The following is an 18,948-nucleotide window of genomic DNA, read 5'->3' as shown; positions in this document are numbered from 1 at the left end:
CTTGTCTTCATCTATGTGATGTTCAAACCTTGCAAATATTTGTTACGATTCCTAAATTTATCATTTCACTAATGGTATAACCCCAGCCTCCCCAAATCCTATTGTCTGTTTTTTCAACTTATCTCACCCTGAATCAAATTTTCCCAATTGGCCTTTGACTGTCTTTGATCATGTCATTACCTAATTTATTGCATTTAGCTGAATCCTCTGGACTTTAAATTTAACACTGCTATGGGGAAAGTAATGCAGGGGTAGCAATACAGGCTTAGGTAGCAATATTGTAAGATCATCTCATCTGTTCACATCTCTTAAGTGAACATTTCTAAGTGCGGCACAACAAATTATACAAGGATTGGACAAGGATTGGACAAGGGACAAGGCAAGTTCTGTTTTAATACTGAGTTTTAAACACTGTCTGACAATTTTGTAAAAATGCTAATTATCTTCATATTCTTTTTTGCCACATTTTGTCTGTTTAACAAACTACTTTACTCAATTACTCCTTACCCCTCACCACCTGCACTGCTCATTATCCCATCTCTCTTAACCTCACCTTACTTTTGTATTCATGAACTTTACACATTCCTAAAGATTCCCTCTCCCCCTTGCAACTCATCACAAAAACAGTCTCACTACTGCAAATCTGCATCTCATCTCATCTCATGTCACTCTCCCTCTTGCTCATACTAGCTGCTGGTGACATCTCCCCTAATCCTGGTCCCCCACAACTTCCTTGCCCTGCACACCCATGTGTACCCTTCAATAGACTTCAAAAACAAAACTCTGGTAACCTTAATCTCATTCCTCTTGCATCTAAAACCACCAACCCCTTCACTTTGCACACTTTGGAACTTTCGCTCTGTTTGCAACAAGCTCACTTTTATCCATGACCTCTTTATCTCCCACTCTCTCAATCTTCTGGCTCTCACAGAAACCTGGCTCTCACCTTCAGACACTGCTTCCTCTACTGCACTATCACTTGGGGGTCTCCACTTCAGCCACACTCCTAGGTCTGACAATAGACAAGGAGGTGGTGTTGGTATTTTACTTTCTTCTCGTTGCACCTTTCAACAAATACAGCCCTTCTCTTCCCTCACATTTTCTTCATTCAAAACACACATGATTCGCTTATTCTCTCCCCTCTCTTTACGTGTTGCAGTCATATACTGCCCCCCTGGCTCCACAACTCTATTTCTAGAACACTTTGCAACCTAGCTACCTTACTTCCTTTCCTCAGATACCCCTGCCCTCATTCTCGGTGACTTCAACCACCCTATTGATAATTCCACTGCCTCCTCTGCAAAACAACACTCACTTCCTTATCCGGCCTGTCACAATGGACTGACTCGCCCACTCACAAAGATGGTCACTTCCTTTATTTTCAGCTATCGATGCACTATCTCAAACTTCACAAACTCACATTTTCCTCTTTCTGACCACCACCTCCTCACTTGTAACATCACATCCCTCCCTACAACTCTCCCTCCTTCTACCCCTCAGACTAAACTTGACAGAAGTATCAAGTCACTAGATCAGCAACAGCTCACTAGCTCTCTTGAACCTCTTCTCTCTTCCATCCCCTCTTTTTCCTGTCCTGATCAATCTATCTGCCACTATAACTCCACCCTTACATCGGTCCTTGATAATCTGGCCCCACCTACCATAGCTCGGAAAACATACACTCATCCTCAGCCCTGGCATACTCCTCTGACACGGTACCTACGTAGATGTTCCCATACTGCTGAGTGACACTGGAGGAAATCTCAGGGTTTGCTGACTTTCTTCACTATAAATTCATCTTGAACTCTTACTATTCTGCCCTTAATCTATATAAGCAACATTACTTCTCCACTCTTATCTCTACTCTTTCTTTAAACCCTAAATATCTGTTCTCCACATTCAGTACTCTTCTCCGCCTACCCCCCACCTCCCATCACAACTTTTCTCTCAGCTCAAGATTTGCCAGCTATTTCAACAACAAAATTGATTCCATCACAAATGAAATCAGCTCTCAACATACTACCGGTCTCCCACACCCTCAAAAGCTCACAATTATCCAAAACCCACATAGCCAAAAATTTAGCTCTTTTGCCCCTGATACAGAGGAAGAAGTTTCTGCCTTTATACTATCCTCTCACCTCACTACCTGTCCCCTCAACCCCATCCCCTCACAACTACTTCCCTCCATCTCTTCTACCCGTACCCCTATACTTACACACATCTTCAACCTCTCCCTCAGCACTGGTATAGTTCCCACATCTCTTAAACATGTATTAGTCACACCTATCCTCAAAAAACCTTCTCGCGATCCAACCTCCACATCCAACTACCGTCCTATTTCTCTACTCCCACTTGCCTCAAAGCTTCTTGAAAAGCTAGTATATGCACATCTATCCCATTTCCTTACATTAAACTTCCTCCTTGATCCACTGCAATCTGGATTTTCTCCCCTTCTCTCAACAGAGAAAGCAATTGTTAAGGTTACCAATGACCTACTTACAGCAAAATCCAAAGGCCACTTCACTCTACTTATCCTCCTTGATCTGTCTGCAGCCTTTGATACTGTCGACCATCTTCTTTTGCTCCATACCCTCCAATCCTTCTGCATCTGCGACATGGCTCTCTCTTGGGTCTCTTCCTATCTGTCTAACAATACCTTTAGTGTAGCCTTCTCTGGGGCATCCTCTGCCCCGTTACCTCTTTCTGTTGGGGTACCCCAAGTCTCTATCCTCGGTCCCCTTCTCTTCTCAATCTAATGTCATCATTAGGTTCCTTAATAAAGTCCCACGGGTTTCACTATCATCTGTATGCCGACGATACCCAAATCTACCTCTCTTCAGCAGAACTAAAATCTCCACACCCCATGTCTCTATAACTGTTGATAACTCCATCAATACCCCAACCTGAGTCTGGGTCACACTTGACTCAGATCTTTCTTTCACTCCTCACATTCAGTCCTTGGCTAAAGCCTGCCACTTCCACCTTAAAAACATTGCTAAAATCAGAGATTTTCTTACACAAGACACAACTAAGATCTTAATCCACTCTCTCATCCTTTACCGCTTTGACTACTGCAACTCCATCCTCTCTGGTCTCCGTAGCTGCCGTATAGCTCCTTTACAATCCATAATGAATGCCTCTGCCAGGCTCTTCTTCCTTACACATCGCTCTTCATCTGCCGCACCTGTCTGCCAATCCCTTCACTGGTTTCCTCTTGCCTCCAGGATTACACACAAAATTCTCACTCTGACTTATAAAGCCTTCAATTGCTCCCCCCCTACATCTCAGACCTTGTAGGCTCATGATCTACTTCTCTCCTCCTCTCTTGTTACCTACTCACATTCCCGTTTACAAGATTTCTCCAGACTGGCTCCCATCTTATGGAACTCTCTGCCTCGCTCCACAAGACTCTCCCTTAGTTTTAAAAGCTTCAAGTGCTCCCTGAAGACTCTACTATTCAGGGACGCATACAACCTACACTAACTTTCCTATCTCCACTGCTTTCCCCTTAAACCCCATAGCATGTAAGCCTATGAGCCCAGCTGTTTGTAGTCCACCTTCATAAGAGCTGACTACAACAGTGCAACTCTCGGCAGGACCCTCTACCTATTTGATCCTTGTAATTGTTTTTATATCCCTCCTATGTTCATAGCGCTGTGGAACCTGTTAGCACTCTACAAATACCTGATAATAATAATAATATTTCTTGTTGTTTACAATCTGTAGGTGATTGAGCACCATGATCATTATCCCCCCACCCGAAAAAAACTCTATCTTAGCCCCACTCTTGATCCCATATTGTATATTGTTTCATAACTGAACAATAATTTTACACCTTGGCTGCCAGTAACATGCAAATCAACTATTTTATTTCATTGGCTGCTAGTAACATATGTAAACAAATTAATTTGACCCCCTTGATTGCTCCTCACTTCACTGTGCTCCATGTTTATACTGTGTTTAGGCATAGAAGGCATTTTATATTTAGCTAACACTCAGGGAACTTAAAGGACTGGACATTTAAGGGTCCAGTATTTTAGTGAAGATTTTACTGGACAGCTTTGTAAAATACTGGACTGTTAAGATGAATACTGGGCACCTGACAACCATATTCACACATTTAACTATGAAATTTGTAAACAACTTTAAATATGGTACTCATATGAATCTATTCTTACAATGAGCTGTTTGAAGGTGTATATAAACATGTTCATTAAACATTACTGAAAATATATTGACATTACTGGTTAAAATGAAAAGTTGCATGTGATATTGCTAATATTTTGTGCTTTATTTGTAATATTCGTTTATATGGTGTCTAATTATGTTTTGAGAACATGCCTCCTCCACACTGCTGAGCTCTGCATTCACTAGTAATGTTCTCTGAATGTTCAAAGGCATGAAACCCTATGTTTTCCTATAGAAGGCACAAGGCCCACTTTTTTATAGCATTTCACCCGTCCAGATCATTGTAAAACTGTTGAGACTGAAATTAACATTTTTTGGTAGACCCAGTTATCTTAAGAACATTTTAGAGTTGTTTAAAAACTTGTAAATACCATCTGAAATGCATACAAAAAATAGTTGACACCAGCGTTATTTCAATCTCATTGCTAATGTAGCTGGCTAAAGTTATGTCATTAAAACTAGATGATGCCTTCAGATTTGTGACTTAAAATCATTGACTGTAGCATGAAGTAAACTGGATTTAAGAAGTAAGTAACAAGTCTTTTCTTTGTGGGTTGGGGATTTGCTATACTTGTGCTATCAAGTTTCCACTTTATAATTAATAGATGAAAAGCAATAAGTTCAAGCAACTCACCAATGTCAACTCATATGCTGATTCAAAGTACAAAACATTTAGGGCTAGATTATGAGTGGAGCGCTAACAGTTACCTTCTAGCAAAAAAGGGTTTATCACGGATGTTTGTGCTCATACTACAAGTTGAAAGTAAACACGGACGCTTGAGCGCAATTTACGTTAACGAGCATCAGGTTATCGCAAATTTAGAGCTCTGGTTTACTTTTTCATGAAACAAAAAAGTTCACAAAAAACATAAAATATACATTACAAAGTACATTAACACTCATAATAACACTACGCTAATAAACAGTATTAAAAAAAATCTGAAGTGTTGGAAAAAAATGGCAGGCAAAGGGCTTTAAAATAGACATACATACATATCTAAATATGTATATGTATGTATTTGTATGTATATGTATATATATATATATATATATATATATATATATATATGTTATGAAGTAGCAAGAGAGAGAGAGCATCAGGAACGTACTCCTAATTTATAAAGACAGGGATTTCAGCACTCTTTTTAATAGTAAAAAGATAATATAAGCTCAAAAGTCAAATTCCAATTTAAATAATGTTTAATCATGAGACAGTGATCTCCTGCACATACGGAGTACATTCATTACTGGAAAATCTTAACAAGTAAACAGCAAAAGCTGGTGTTGTGGAATGTATCAAACCAAGAGAAACATATGTCGATAAAATATATACTGGAAACCTGACCGGTCAGGGGTACATGCAGATCCCGCTAGAAATTTCAGTCAAACGTTATTTATATACAATGTTTTTACAGAGTAGTGTTCTATATCAAGGCCTACCACACCCTGCTGCTCACAGAACCTCTTAAACAAAGGTCTAAGGGGTATAGCCTGGGCAGGTAATTCTTGGGATCTAGGTGGCTAGAACAGAACACTAGTGTAAAGAGGCAGACTCATATTGAGTATTGATTGAGACTTTATTCCATGTAACAGCATATGCAAAATTTATATCAAGGAGAACCGCTCCATACTTACTACACCCCGCTGCACACAGCCCCCAATCAAGGGTTAAATATGCTGGGCAGGTATACCTTAGGGATCTAAGAAGACTGTTTAGTGCACTCACTTAATATGTACAAGTCAGGACACACCTATAGTTAGTAAAGCAATGCACAGTAATGCTTAATAAAGTAGAAACATGAAACAGCTTGGAGTTTCTATGGGAGAAGACATAGATAAGTTTCGCTTAGCATGCAAAGCACTAATTGCATATAGGCAGTGTGGATAAGTAGCCAAAGATAAAGCAAGCAGTTCAGCATTGATATCTTGCTTGCATTTGCATTAGCAGCGGCAGTGATAAATAATATCCAAAGTAGATCGTTATTCATAAACAAGCTGTGAAAATCTGTACTTGAGAAAACGGTTCATTATGAGCTCCCCAAATACATAAACCCACGACAGGGAATCGTGTAAGTATAAGCACAGTTCCAGTATGATAGCTAGAATTGCCTTGTATCACAATTTGTGAAGCGGAGTTCATACGACCTGTACAGATTATGTTCCTCAAGCGCATCCTTTCCTTATCCTGTTCATCACAACGGTGAGAGTGAGGTCTCAATCAAATTGTATTTGCCGGGAAACAAACTTCCATTCGTAGGACGCGGAGCATCCTCCTCATCCGACGGCTCTTCTGGAATGAAGGTTCCTTTAAATGTAGGTAGGAAAAATCTTATTGGCTTAATCCTATTGGCTAATCCAATCATCCAATAGGATTGAGCTTGCATTCTATTGGCTGTTCCAATCAGCTAATATAATGCCAGCTCAATCCTATTGGCTGATTGGATCAGCGAATATGATTTTTTTCTACCTTAATTGTGATTGGCTGATAGAATTCTATCAGCCAATCGGAATTGAAGGGACGCCATCTTGGATGACATCATTTAAAGGAACCTTCATTCCAGAAGAGCCGTCGGATGAAGAGGATGCTCCACGTCGGATGTCTTGAAGATGGACCCGCTCCACGCCGGATGGATGAAGATAGAAGATGCTGTCTGGATGAAGATTTCTGCCCGTCTGGAGGACCAATTCTGCCCATCTGGAGGACCACTTCTGCCGGATTTGTTGAGGACGTCTCCCGGTAAGGTGATCTTCAAGGGGTTAGTGTTAGGTATTTTTAAAGGGGGGATTGGGTGGGTTTTAGAGTAGGGTCGGTTGTGTGGGTGGTGGGTTTTAATGTTGGGGGGTGATTTGTACTTTTTTTTTTTACAGGTAAAAGAGCTGATTACTTTGGGGCAATGCCCCGCAAAAGGCCTTTTTAAGGGCTATTTGTAATTTAGTGTAGGGTAGTGCTTTTTTATTTTGGGGGATAGTTTTTTTATTTTTTTAGGGGGATTAGATTAGGTGTAATTAGTTTAACATTCTTGTAATTTGTTTATTATTTTCTGTAATTTAGTGTTTGTTTGTTTTTGTACTTTAGATAATTTTATTTAATTTAGGGAATTAATTTAATTATAGAGTAGTGTTAGGTGTAAATAACTTAGGTTAGGTTTTATTTTACAGGTACTTTTGTATTTATTTTAGCTAGGTAGTTATTAAATAGTTAATAACTATTTAATAGCTATTCTACCTAGTTAAAATAAATACAAACTTGCTTGTAAAATAAAAAATAAACCCTAAGCTAGCTACAATGTAATTATTAGTTATATTGTAGCTAGCTTAGGATTTATTTTATAGGTAAGTATTTAGTTTTAAATAGGAATAATGTAGTTAATTATAGTTATTTTATTTAGATTTATTTAAATTATATTTAAGTTGGGGGGGTTAGGGTTAGTGTTAGAATTAGATTTAGGGGTTAATAACTTTAATATAGTGGCAGCGATATTTTGGGCGGCAGATTAGGGGTTAATAAATGTAGGTAGGTGTTGGCGATGTTAGGGACGGCAGATTAGGGGTTAATAATATTTAACTAGTGTTTGCGAGGCAGGAGTACGGCGGTTTAGGGGTTAATATATTTATTATAGTGGCGACTATGTCCGGTTCGGCAGATTAGGGGTTAAAAAATGTCTTTTATTGTTTGCGATGTGGGAGGGCCTCGGTTTTGGGGTTAATAGGTAGTTTATGGGTGTTAGTGTACTTTTTAGCACTTTAGTTAAGAGTTTTATGTTATGGCGTTGTAGTGTAAAACTCTTAACTACTGACTTTAATATGCGGTACCAGTCTTGGCAGGAGAGGGTGTACCGCTAACTTTTTGGCAGACTCGTAATACCAGCGTTATGCAGCTGGTTTTATTTTTATGATCCTGTACAGAACTGCTATATTGGGGACTGACATAAAATTTGTGGCTGCCATAAAGCCAACAATCATTAAAAACAACCCATGATTTGAAATTAAAATGGGCCTGCAACAAAACTTATATTCTTTGATTTTTAAATAAACATATTCACAGAATGAAATAAAATTAAAATGATTACATTACAAAGTCGATTAAAATTCAACGTTCTATCATGAAATATTTTTTTTCTGCGTCATTGAAATATACAAAATTTATAATTGTAATACACAATATAATAAGTGCTACTTACAGGCTCTAATGAGCGATCAGAAATCCTGGTATCACTTCGAAAACCTCCAAAGACAACTCCAATGCAACCTCCGTATGCTGACACCCTTTTCATCCCCCACATCATCTCATAGATGATGCGGACCCTGTCTTCGTGAGCAATCCCTCTCATACCTCCAATCCTCCATGGGAAATAGCGGTCCATCCCATAGACCAGGATCAACAACTCCCCATCACTGAAAATTGGAGGTTGCGCCATCTTGAACTCAAAAAATTATATAACATAATTTTTAAGTGCGACACAACTATACCAATTAGAGATCAATCTGACTGGTTATTGACAGTGGAAACAAATGATTCATATTTGATTGGCGGATTATATTCTTCATGTGTTTATGACAATTGCTATGAAATCCACATTGAAAATGTAAACATATTATATAATATGCGTCACCAATGACTGAGTTATGAAAAATATATCCTCTAACATCTTTTTTTCGCACTTGCTAATACATCCTCAATAAAACATATATGAATGTATTTTTACTTACATAAGTGTATTGAATCAATGTTAACTAATTTGATAAAAGTTATTGCTTATATAACAATATTAATTTAATTTAACGAACAAGTTCTTTTTCTGAATCACTTATATGAACATTTAATATTATATGCGTTAACAATGACGCAATTATTAATAGCATGTACTATAAGAATTGAATAACCGTCAATAAAGCTAATAATGTAACACATTTTAATTGATTATTGTCTAATTGTTAACGGCTGATTGTCTACGTATTGACTAACTATACAAGGGGAAGAAAAATGGAGTCTATTAAGCCCTACAAAGCTTGGATGATAGCTGTAGGTCTTACTGTGATTTTGTGTTGTTTTTTTTTTCTTGCGTATTTTTTGTACTTTCTTTTGGTTATTTGGATATGGCGTCTGGAAACACAAAGTCAAGGCGCAATATTCAATTTTCTTTTGAGCAGAATTAAATTTTAGTTACCCTTGTTTTAGAGCACTATTATTTTATAATTGTTTTCAAAGCCCAACAGACCTCTCTCTCCAAAAAACAACAGATCTGAAGAGGTATAGCTGACAGTGTCTCCGCCGAAGGCGCACATGCCAAATTGGTGGAGCACTATAAGAAGAGATTCTCAGACATCAAGAGAATCTTGAAGGCCAAGCTGGCCAGGGAGAAACAGTCTGCACGTACTACAGGTGGTGGCGTGCCGTATACAGCTCAGTTGTCTTCATACGAGACTCAGCTGATGGAGAAGCTGGGGGCAAATATGATGCTCGGTCTGGATTTGGTTTGGCATGATACTGATGAGGTGACAGGTAAAGTTCTATTACATGTGTTCTTCATGTCACAAAAGTGTTTCAATGAAAAAATAGGCCTTTTTTTGGATTGACATTAGGATGTACAATTATATTAGTACTCATGTTTTTTTTTTTTTTTCAAGCATCTACCAGTGCTGCTGCTGCTGCAGCAGGTACAGCTGCTGCTGCTGCTGCCACTGATGGGGATGACACACTCCCATTGGCCGTCAGTATCCATACTGAATCCAGCCATAGCTTCTCCTCGGCCGCCACATAGCCTGACATTATGTGCAGCACCCTTGATTGAGCAAGCATTGGCTGTTCTACAGGTATGTTTTTAATGTTAGATTTTGTTTAATTAAAATGCTCTTACTCGTATTATTGTAAATTGATTTTTAACTCTGTATATATACATTTGTTTTTTTTCAGCTGAGGTCCGAAGGGCTTTGGGACACCCTCCAACATCTTCAATCTCCTCCTCAGGTAACAAAAACCAGATCAAACATTAATGTTATGTGTGCTCACATTAGCGGGACAGTCAATACCATCATTTTAAAGTTAAAATTGTATTAATGAAGAATATCACACTCTTAAATACGGATGTTAAATTACATTGATTGTTGATATAATCTGTCATTTCATGGTATTTCTAAGAATAGTATATTCAAAAGATGATATTCCTCATTTACATAGACAATGCATTTTATATAAACATCAAAAAATTGGCCTCATGTTAAATATTCTTCTTCTATAATTATCTTTATTTGAAAAATATTTTAAAGGGACATGAAACACAAACCTTTACTTTGTGGATTCAAATAGAGAATACTATTTTAAACACATTTCTAATTTACTTCTATTATTTAATTTGCTTCATTCTCTTGTTATTCTTTGTGGGAAGGTTTATCTTGGCAAGCTCAGGAGCAACTAAGAACCTAGGTTATAGCTGCTGATTGGTTTCTGCATATATATATATATATATATATATATATATATATATACTGATTATCATTGGCTCACCAATGTGTTCAGTCAGCAACCAGTAGTGCATTGCTGCTCATTCAACAAAGTATACAGAGAGAATGAAAAAAAATTAGATAATAGAAGTATTTTTTTTTTAATTAAAATAATTGTATTCTCTAGCTTAATCATGAAAGAACGTTTTTTGGTTTCATGTCCCTTTAAAGGAATGGGGGCAGAGCTAAGGCAGGCATAATGGAGGACGCATAATTTGACTGCTCCGTGTGCACTCAGCAGAAAAAGTGGAGAAATAATACATCTAAACCCTAAGAGTGGGTTCCATCTACCACCGGACGGCTCCTACCCTTATCCTCTTTAGAGGTGGCAGTTTTAATCGGCTCTACAGAGGATCCAGAACAGCAGCGCAGCACCCGGTGTCTTCCAGACTATGGGGGCCTAATCACCTACCGCCGGTCAATTAAAGAAAGGCTCCGTTACAGAAGGGTACCTGGTGATCCCTATAAACAACCGGAGGAGGTCTGTGGGGCGACCCGGTAAGAGATATAATGAGCAGCACGGCTCACAAACATAAGAGGGGAGGAGGAGGTACAAAATGATAAGCCGCCATGATAACTGATTAGCCACGTGGTAGTCCGGGCTGGCAGGGCTATAGGAGCTGCACTGAAAGGTCCAGAAGCAATAGCAAAGCGGTGTCTCTTGGAATATATATATTAACAAATTGGGATAAGAGTGAGGCGGAGAGCTGTGACTAAATTAAGGGAGTTCACATTTAAAGAGAAAAACGCTATTACCAGGGGACTGTTTCCAAAAATAAAACACAACAGCAAGGATTGAGAGAAAAGAGACAATCCTGTATACTATAAGCTACAATTTGTTAAACTCCTCACAAACATAAAAAGAAAAGGGGGAACTAGAACTTCACAAACATTAAAACCCTAGAAAGTAAATCTCAGGAAACCTCCCACACCCTATACTTTGCTGGGAAGACCAAATGAAGCATTTTGGCGCCAAAGCAGCTTTGCTGTAAACTTAAAGCATAGACATTGGGGGGTAGTTATCAACGTGTCTATTTTACCTGTCTTCGCCGGCCCAATACGCCCGCCTAAGCTCGCCTCACACTTCCGCCGCAGACCTGCAAAAATTCGCCTAAATTATCAAAAAAGCTGTCAAAAAGCCGCGCACCAAGTACGGGGCGATGAGCAGCGGACTGTGATAGTTATCACTCATCCGATCTCGCTGCTCTTCGGCTTTTTTACAGCTTTCTTGCTAGCCCGTCACTAAGCACCCACACTAACTACACTGTTCTACCCCCTATACCGGCGCCCCCAGAGCCTCCCGCAACTAAATAAAGTTACTAACCCCTAAACCGCCACTCCTAGACCCCGCCGCAACTCTTATAAATGTATTAACCCCTAAACCGCCACTCCTAAACCCCGCCGCAAGTCTTATAAATGTATTAACCCCTAAACCGCTGCTCCCGGACACCGCTGCCACCTACATTATACCTAGTAACCCCTATCCTGCCCCCCCTATACCGCCGCCCTCTATAATAAAGTTATTTACCCCTATCCTGCTGATCCTGCACCTCGCCAAAAACTAAATAAATAGTTTAACCCCTAAACCGCCGCTCCCTGACCCCGCCGCAACCTATATTAAATTTATTAACCCCTATCCTGCCCCCCTAAACCGCCGCCACCTATAATAAATTTATTAACCCCTATCCTGCCCCCCACTACACCGCCGCCACTGTAATAAAATTATTAACCCCTAAACCTAAGTCTAACACTAACCCTAACACCCCCTAACTTAAATATTAATGAAATAAATCTAAATAATATTTCTATTATGAACTAAATGAATCCTATTTAAAACTAAATACTTACCTTTAAAATAAACCCTAATATAGCTACAATATAAATAATAATTATATTGTAGCTATCTTAGGATTTATTTTTATTTTACAGGCAAATTTCAATTTATTTTAACTAGGTACAATAGCTATTAAATAGTTAGTAACTATTTAATAGCTTACCTAGCTAAAATAAAGAGAAATGTATCTGTAAAATAAAAACTAACCTAAGTTACAATTACACCTAACACTACACTATACTTAAATAAATTATTCCTATTTAAAACTAAATACTTACCTGTAAAATAAACCCTAAGATAGCTACAATATAATTAATAATTACATTGTAGCTATCTTAGGATTTATATTTATTTTACAGGTAACTTTGTATTTATTTTAGCTAGTTAGAATAGTTATTAAATAGTTATTAACTATTTAATAACTACCTAGCTAAAAGAAATAAAAATTACCTGTAAAATAAATCCTAACCTAAGTTACAATTAAACCTAACACTACACTATCATTAAATTAATTAAATAAATTACCCACAAATAACTACAATTAAATACAATTACATAAACTAACTAAAGTACAAAAAAAAAGCTAAGTTACAAAAAATAAAAAAACAGGTTACAAACATTTTAAAAATATTACAACAATTTTAAGCTACTTACACCTAATCTAAGCCCCCTAATAAAATAACAAACCCCCCCAAAATAAAAAAATGCCCTACCCTATTCTACATTAAAAAAGTTCAAAGCTCTTTTACCTTACCAGCCCTTAAAAGGGCCATTTGTGGGGCATGCCCCAAAGAATTCAGCTCTTTTGCCTGTAAAAGAAAAATACAATCCCCCCAACATTAAAACCTACCACCCACATACCCCTAATCTAACCCAAACCCCCCTTAAAATAACCTAACACTAATGCCCTGAAGATCATCCTACCTTGAGTCGTCTTCACTCAGCCGAGCAGCGATGGAACCGAAGAGGAGACCCGGAGCGGCAGAAGTTATCCTCCAAGCGGCGCTGAAGAAATCTTCCATCCAATGAATTGATCCTCCAAGCTGCACTGAAGAAGTCTTCCATCCGGGCGATGGCATCTTCCAAGAGGCGCTGAAGAAGTCTTCTATCCGGGCGATGTCATCTTCCAAGCGGGGTCTTCAATCTTCATCCCGCCGACGCGGAACATCCTTCTTTCCTGACGGACTACCGACGAATGAAGGCTCCTTTAAGGGACGTCATCCAAGATGGCGTCCCTTCAATTCCGATTGGCTGATAGGATTCTATCAGCCAATCGGAATTAAGGTAGGAAAAATCTGATTGGCTGATTGAATCAGCCAATCAGATTCAAGTTCAATCCGATTAGCTGATCCAATCAGCCAATCAGATTGAGCTTGCATTCTATTGGATGATCGGAACAGCCAATATAATGCAAGCTCAATCTGATTGGCTGATTGGATCAGCCAATCGGATTGAACTTGAATCTGATTGGCTGATTGACATCGCCTGGATGGAAGACTTCTTCAGCGCCACTTGGAGGATCACTTCATTGGATGGAAGATTTCTTCAGCGCCGCTTGGAGGATAACTTCTGCCACTCCGGGTCTCCTCTTCGGTTCCATCGCTACTCGGCTGAGTGAAGACGACTCAAGGTAGGATGATATTCAGGGGATTAGTGTTAGGTTATTTTAAGGGGGGTTTGGGTTAGATTAGGGGTATGTGGGTGGTGGATTTTAATGTTGGGGGGGTTGTATTTTTCTTTTACAGGCAAAAGAGCTGAATTCTTTGGGGCATGCCCCACAAATGGCCCTTTTAAGGGCTGGTAAGGTAAAAGAGCTTTGAACTTTTTTAATGTAGAATAGGGTAGGGAATTTTTTTATTTTGGGGAGGTTTGTTATTTTATTAGGGGGCTTAGATTAGGTGTAAGTAGCTTAAAATTGTTGTAATATTTTTAAAATGTTTGTAACCTATTTTTTTATTTTTTGTAATTTAGCTTTTTTTTTGTACTTTAGTTAGTTTATGTAATTGTATTTAATTGTAGTTATTTGTAGGTAATTTATTTAATTAATTTAATGATAGTGTAGTGTTAGGTTTAATTGTAACTTAGGTTAGGATTTATTTTACAGGTAATTTTGTATTTCTTTTAGCTAGGTAGTTATTAAATAGTTAATAACTATTTAATAACTATTCTAACTAGCTAAAATAAATACAAAGTTACCTGTAAAATAAATATAATTCCTAAAATAGCTACAATGTAATTATTAATTACATTGTAGCTATCTTAGGGTTTATTTTACAGGTAAGTATTTAGTTTTAAATAGGAATAATTTATTAAAGTATAGTGTAGTGTTAGGTGTAATTGTAACTTAGGTTAGTTTTTATTTTAAAGGTAAATTTCTCTTTATTTTAGCTAGGTAAGCTATTAAATAGTTAATAACTATTTAATAGCTATTGTACCTAGTTAAAATAAATTGAAAGATGCCTGTAAAATAAAAATAAATCCTAAGATAGCTACAATATAATTATTATTTATATTGTAGCTATATTAGGGTTTATTTTAAAGGTAAGTATTTAGTTTTAAATAGGATTAATTTAGTTCATAATAGAAATATTATTTAGATTTATTTAATTAATATTTAAGTTAGGGGGGTGTTAGGGTTAGTGTTAGATTTAGGTTTAGGGGTTAATACATTTATTACAGTGGGGGCGGTGTAGTGGGGGGCAGGATAGGGGTTAATAAATGTATTATAGGTGGCGATGGTGTAGGGGGGCAGATTAGGGGTTAATACATATATTATAGTTGCGGTGGGCTCCGGGAGCGGCGGTTTAAGGGTAATATGTATATAGTAGCTTGCGGTGGGCTACGGGAGTAGCAGTTTAGGGGGTAATAACTTTATTTAGTTGCGGCGGTGTAGGGGGGACAGCTTAGGGGTGTTTAGACTCGGGGTACATGTTAGAATGTTAGGTGCAGACATCTCCCATAGGAATCAATGGGATGTCTGGCAGCAGCGAACTTGTACTTTCGCTATGGTCAGACTCCCATTGATTCCTATGGGATCCGCCGCCTCCAGGGTGGCGGTTTGAAAACCAGGTACGCTGGGCCGGAAAAGTGCCGAGCGTACCTGCTAGTTTTTTGATAACTAGCAAAAGTAGTCAGATTGTGCCGCACTTATGTGCGGAACATCTGGAGTGACGTAAGAATCGATCTGTGTCGGACTGAGTCCGGCGGATCGAAGTTTACGTCACAAAATTCTACTTTTGCCGGTCTCTAGCCTTTGATAACTAAGGCGAATCAGCCTTGCAACAAATACGCTGCGGAATTCCAGCGTATTTGAGGTTGACGGCTTGATAACTAGGCCCCATTGTTTGTATACTTAAATAAGAAGCATTCATTTATTTATTGAAAAACAATGGGGCTCTACTATATCTAAGTAGTGTGTCCAGAAATAAGGTGCGCCTAATTTATGCTATTTCAAAAAAGTGATAATATGGATAGATCCTAAGTTTTATATCTTACAAAAAATAAACAATATGAACTGTATAATTATAAATACAAATACATAACAATAGTCACCACAGTCATATGGTTAGGAAATATACATCCATAGATGCAAGTGAAAGTCCCAATATAGAGTGATGTCCAATCTGGAAATGATGTCCCAAACGATAGCTGCTCTCTCCAAAGATGTTGAAAAAGAGATGACTGCGTTCTGTATAGAAACAAAAAAAGAAGAGGCGCTCTGGTGCAGATGATCCTTGGCTACAAATGATTCTAAACTAACAGTTCAGAGTAATACTCACAAAGATGTTTGCACATGCAGTGCAATAACAGGTGAGCCGAAGCTTCAGAGCCGCTCGGCTGACTCGCTAGAGGGTGAAATCAGCTGTTCACTGGGTAATCACTTCACCAACGATGTGGGGAAAAAAGATACCTATGACATAAAATATAGATACCGCCCTTGGTGCAGATTATCCCAGGCACAGAATGCACATACAACAGATGTCGAGAAGTTATACTCACAAACGGAGTTGCACAAGCAGTGCAATATCAGGCGTGCCGAATCTTAAAGAGCCGTTCGGCTGACTCCCTGAGGCCTGTACAGCTGCTCCTGGATCGTTGGAGGAGTGGTGGAAAATAAAGGTGGATATGCCGATAGAGGTTGATCCAAGCAAGGGATCAATAAGGCAAATAGAACAATTCACCAGCAAGGTAGACAAAATAAAAGTATTTATTAAAAATATAAAAATTACTTAGCAACGCGTTTCTCGGCTAACATGCCGTTTCATCAGGCTATGTAGCCTGATGAAACGGCATGTTAGCCGAGAAACGCGTTGCTAAGTAATTTTTATATTTTTAATAAATACTTTTATTTTGTCTACCTTGCTGGTGAATTGTTCTATTTGCCTTATTGATCCCTTGCTTGGATCAACCTCTATCGGCATATCCACCTTTATTTTCCACCACTCCTCCAACGATCCAGGAGCAGCTGTACAGGCCTCAGGGAGTCAGCCGAACGGCTCTTTAAGATTTGGCACGCCTGATATTGCACTGCTTGTGCAACTCCGTTTGTGAGTATAACTTCTCGACATCTGTTGTATGTGCATTCTGTGCCTGGGATAATCTGCACCAAGGGCGGTATCTATATTTTATGTCATAGGTATCTTTTTTCCCCACATCGTTGGTGAAGTGATTACCCAGTGAACAGCTGATTTCACCCTCTAGCGAGTCAGCCGAGCGGCTCTGAAGCTTCGGCTCACCTGTTATTGCACTGCATGTGCAAACATCTTTGTGAGTATTACTCTGAACTGTTAGTTTAGAATCATTTGTAGCCAAGGATCATCTGCACCAGAGCGCCTCTTCTTTTTTTGTTTCTATACAGAACGCAGTCATCCCATTTATTTATTGGCATCACTACAAGTTTTACATCATGTCAGTTAGAAGACAAAACAAACTGGGTGCCACAAATAAACCTGCAGCTAGCATCTTTTTTAAGCCTCAGAAAGGGGACAAGATGTTAGAAAAGGGAGGTGATGTAACTGAGGAAGAGATGGAAGAAGACATAGAAGCAATCCCACCGGGAGACAGCAATATACCTGTTACTAAAGTTATCCAAACAAGATATAACAACAATTTTTGATAAAATGTGGGAAAAGATGGATACCCTCCAAAACACTGTTACAAACATGTCTCACTGAAATTAAGCAAGATATTTCGGAACTAGGCTCCAGGCTAGAATCTTTGGAAGAGAACGAGGAAACCATGGAAGAGGATATTACTAATATCTCGCAGAAAATGGATGAACAACAACAGGAACTGGCAGATATTAATGACAAACTAGAAGATCTGGAGAACAGGAGTCGCAGGTGTAATATTCGTTTGAAAGGTATCCCAGAGGCAATAGCGATGACAGATTTAAGCAATTATCTACTACATCTATTTCAGGCTATCACAAACTCAGCCACAGAGAGTAAATTCCAGATGGAAAGGGCGCATAGAGCTCTAAGAGCAAAGTCTAAACAGTCAGAACCCCCAAGAGATGTAATAGTTAAGTTTCTACTCTTCCAGGAAAAAGAAGAGATCATGTCTGCAGTGAGAAAAAAACAAACTTTTAAATTTCAAGGGTCAATTATACAATTTTACCAGGACCTTTGTATCAAAACATTACAGAAGAGATATGCTCTCCGCCAGCTGACACAACTACTGAGAAAGAACCAGACCATGTACAGATGGGGTTTCCCCTTTGCCCTGCACGTACATCATGAAGGCAACAATATCACCATCAGAGACAAAAAAAACATCCCTGGTCTCTGCCAATTGCTTAAACTAGACTGTCCGGAAATTCCAGAACACTCTCAAGACAACATCAAGAGACGTGCGCAGCTCCCACGAAGCATAGTGCAAAATGAACGCTGGGCAAAAGTTTCTAAAAGGAAACAGAAGCCCTAAGAAATCCTATTGATTTTGTTAATTGATCATTGCTCTCTAACAGAAACTTTACCTATGTTTTTTTCTCTAGGTTGGAAAATCACTCATAGGACTCATTACTGAAACCAGAACTCTATGGCGGATCAATTAAATAAAAACTGTAAGGAGGTCATATATAAGTTTTGTGACTTAGGGATGCTATTTAGTGCAATCTCATTACAGAAAAGACCCCGCTGTGGGGGAGAGGGACAGTCACGATCTGATCATATCTTTGAGTAAACAGTGGATGTTTGGTTACTGAACAGTTTTGTCTAGACCTCCCCAACATTGCCATAAGCAACATATATTAATTCACTCTAGGATTATAAGATCCAATTTCTTCACTTTTTATTATTAACTGTTGATATGCTAATCCCAATTGCACACTCACATAGATAGTATTAATAATGCAAACAAACAGGAAATATCCTGATATTTTCTCTGTGTTTAAATTTGTGTTTTTGTTAAATGTTTGGTTTTGT

The sequence above is a fragment of the Bombina bombina genome, chromosome 1 (genome assembly GCF_027579735.1).
Source record: "Bombina bombina isolate aBomBom1 chromosome 1, aBomBom1.pri, whole genome shotgun sequence".
NCBI classification, from domain to species: Eukaryota; Metazoa; Chordata; class Amphibia; order Anura; family Bombinatoridae; genus Bombina; species Bombina bombina.
Note: the sequence above shows the minus strand (reverse complement) of the source record.